At 35.6% G+C, this 3,858-nt stretch overlaps 1 non-coding gene across 1 annotated transcript; it reads right to left on the bottom strand.

The window, feature by feature from the left end:
* Positions 1-2,191: 2,191 nt before the first annotated feature.
* LOC120254020 lies at positions 2,192-2,298 on the bottom strand. The gene has a single exon (XR_005534501.1). It is a non-coding gene; the product is annotated as a small nucleolar RNA R71 (small nucleolar RNA).
* Between the last annotated feature and the right edge of the window lie 1,560 nt (positions 2,299-3,858).

Here is a 3,858-nt window from a genome sequence, read left to right as displayed (position 1 = left end):
CCCTAGGTGATGAGTATGATGGATTTGATATTCATATATATATATATACTAGATTTAATTTTTTATACTTCGAAGAAATTATCAAGCCCTTGTGCTAATGCTTTTCTATAAAGATTTATTAATTATCATGTATCATGGATTTCAATACATGTTTATATTTACTTTTAGTAAGTTAATTTTCATTATCACCAAAGTCAAGGTGCAGGAGCACAATTAATAATTTATATTATTTAAATTTTACTTTGATTTTGATTAGGATAATATTTGGATTTTAGTTTAATTATTATGAATTTAATTTTTAATTCATAATTATAAGGTTGTTTTAATAATCATTAGGAAAATAACAACTTAGAGTTGCTTTTTATAGCTTTCTTGGGTATTTACTACTAATTGGTAGAAACAACATGTCAACAAAGTGACATCTGCTAGAAACTTTTTGTTTGTGAATAATCATGGTATTAGTGCATGCTTATGCTCATCGCAGACAACATGTCGCCCAAAGGAAGACCGTTGTCCGCATGAGATTTGTTTGCACATGTGGTAATAAGTTGTTTATAGTTATTAAGTGTCTATTGTGAGTATTTAGTCTGCCCAAAGGAAGACTTCATACTTGACTAGATTTTACTATAAAACTTGATTACTGCAACAAGTTGATTACTAGTGAATTGAATATCTGTCCAAAGACTAGGTTTACTGTCATAACAATTGACTTATAGATGGGTGGTTGTTATTTATATGCTTGATTATTATATTTTTGTTATTTAATTGTGAGTTGATTTTTGTTAATTGCTCTATGAACAGTTGATATCATGAGTGTTGGCAATGTGTCTGCTACACTCAGTGGTGTTCCTGTGCTTGGCGGCACAAACTTTAAGACTTGGAAAAAACAAGGTGACACTTGTTTTGGGATGTATGTATCTGGACCATGCATTAAGAGAACCACGTCCTGCACCTCTTACAGATCAAAGCTCTCTTGAGGATAGGAGAGTTTTTGAGAGGTGGGAGAGGTCTAATCACATTGGTTTTGATGATCATAAAGAATACAATCCCGAGACTTTTCTCGACACTATGTCCGAGGAAAAATGATGTTAGGCACTTTCTTGACACCCTTGAGGAACGCTCAGAGGAAGTGATAAGGCGGAGATGAGTGTTGTCCTAAGGAAACTTGTCTCTATGCGGTATAAGGGTGATGGGAACAGACGTGAAAACGTTCTCGACAAGTTTCATCTAGCTGGGAAATTGAAAGGCTTAAAAATTGAATTGCCGAAGATGTTCCCGTGCATTTGGTTTTTGATTTCCTCCTCTCGATTTAGTCAGTTTGAAGTGAGCTATAACTGTTAGAAGGATAAATGGACATTAAATGAGCTCATCTCACATTTGGTACAGGAGGAAGATAGAACGAAACAACATAAAGTTGAGAGTGCGCATTTGGCATCTTTTTAACTCGAGTCCCTCAAAAGAAGAGGAAATACGATAAAGTCACAGGGCACCAAAAATCGTAAGAAGACCAAAGGCCTTGAAAAAAGAGCATAAAGAATTGAAATGCTTCTTCTGCAAGAAGGCTTCTCATGTAAAGAAAGACTGCCCTAAGTATCGCGCTTGGAGCGTAAAGAAAGGTATGTTTTTTGCTCAAGTTTGTACTAAAGTTAATTTGGTTTCAGTTCCTAGATATACTTGGTGGTTGGATTCAGCTGCTACAACTCACATAAGTGTATCAATGCAGGGTTGCCTGAACTGCCGAACACCGAGTGATGGTGAAAGATACATCTATATGGGGACTGGAAAGACAGAAGTCGTAGGCGTAGGGACTTTTAGATTGTTACTTCGTACTGGTTTTTATTTAGAATTGAATAACACATTTATTGTACCGTCCTTCAGACGGAATTTAGTTTCTATTTCAGTTTTAGACAAAGAAGGTTATTTTTGTTCATTTGGTAATAAAGGATGTGTTCATTTTAATTCGATGTTGGTTGGAACTAGTACATTAAGTGAAAGTGATAATCTTTATTTGCTTGATACTTTTAAGGCAAGTAATGTGTCTGAGGATGTTGTTTATCTTATTCTCCTTCCATTCTCTGTGCTAGGAAGGCCCAAACAATGGCTAAGTTCCTTGCCTCAAGGGTCTATTACTACATGGAAGCAGTTAGCTGAGACTAATCCGACAAGATATTTTCCTCCGGCAAAGATCAACAAGTTGAGGAGTGATATCTCCTCTTTCCATCAAATGGAGTCTGAATCCTTATATGATACTTGGGAGAGGTACAAGGATATGCTCAGAAAATGCCCACAACATGGAATTGTGGAGTGGATGCAAATCCAAATCTTTTACAATAGGCTAAATAGTGCCACTAAGCAAATGCTTGATGCAACTTCATGGGGATCTTTATGCAGTAAACAACCTAGTACAGCATATAGTTTAATTGATAAAATGACAAACAATGGTTATCAGTGCAGTTCCATGAGGAACAAGCCGGTCAAGGCAGCCAGGATTTATCAAGTGGATGTCGTTACTGCTTTGGCAGCACAGGTAGAGGCCATCATGAAATGGCTTGATGCTATGCAGTCAACCCCTTAAACCCCAGTGACGCATTGTGAGAAATGGAGCCTTCAGATAGGTCCTAGTTGGTCTTTAGCTGATATGAATGTTGGGCATACTGACCAGGTCGACTTTGTTGGTCAAAACTGTCGATACCAAAATAACTCGTACAATAACACCTACAATGTGTGTAGAGAAACCATTCGAATGTTTCTTAGAGCCAGCCAAGACAGGTCAAATGGCACAACAACAACCTAGGCCTCCCCAGCAGCATGTTCATTTTATGAAAAATATTAATTTATACAATGTTAATCTTATTTAATACAACCCTAATATATTTCATTATACATTGCAACTTGCATTTAATTTTATCAAATTATATTTTTCAATATTTCTGAAATAAACAAAATGTTATTACAATCATAATATCACAACAAATTGCAATCTAACAAAACACCACAAAACTCCAACATGAAGCCTTTACATCTACATTGTCATAGACCCTCTACACTATCCTCGAAGACTTTAAGAGAATTATCGGTAGAAGGGGAAATGCAAATTCTCTTCTGCATCAAGGAGAGCTCATTGCATGTGTTTGTGACTCTCTTGTCAGTGCTCGAGGGGCATGCGTTGTGCGAGTAGCAATATGGCATGCTAGAGAGGTCAATACCTTGCACTCAAAGTGCGGCAAGCAATGATGAATCAAATAACTCAGCATGTAATCGATCATTGGCCTCTGGGCGAGACCTAACAAGTTCTGCCTGCAACTTCTTAACTTTGTCGGAGAGTTGCTCAGTTAATTCAAAAGGCCCCAAGCTTGGCTTATATTTGGATGAAGACATTTTTCTAATAATATTTCCCTTGCCTACCACTCTGTTATGACTTCCAATGGCTATCTCATCCCATAATTTATTCTGGTTGATGGAATCCTCATCAACCCCTTGGCTGCATCTATCTATGATAGCTTTGTCAAATTGTTCCAACATTCATTATGAAAAAAGATTTTATATTAAGTTATCAATATCTCCATGATAAGCAACACAATTTTATTTTATTTTATATACATACAAACAATAATGTTATCAAGACTTATAATCCATAACAATTCACATAATCATCACAAGGTATTATTAAATTGTAATGTAAGTAACAGATCGATAATATTAGTTTTCAAACCAACAAAAAAGTAATGTCACTAAGTGTGGTGCATGATGATCTCTCTTCTTCAATAGTTTGGTCTAACTTGCAACCAAACATGCCAAGTTTAATATATTAATATATATATATATATATATATATACTTATGATGATATTAATAAAAT

Source organism: Dioscorea cayenensis, unplaced genomic scaffold (assembly GCF_009730915.1).
Source record: "Dioscorea cayenensis subsp. rotundata cultivar TDr96_F1 unplaced genomic scaffold, TDr96_F1_v2_PseudoChromosome.rev07_lg8_w22 25.fasta BLBR01000301.1, whole genome shotgun sequence".
NCBI classification, from domain to species: domain Eukaryota; kingdom Viridiplantae; phylum Streptophyta; class Magnoliopsida; order Dioscoreales; family Dioscoreaceae; genus Dioscorea; species Dioscorea cayenensis.
Note: the sequence above shows the minus strand (reverse complement) of the source record. Positions and strands in the feature narration are given on the sequence as shown.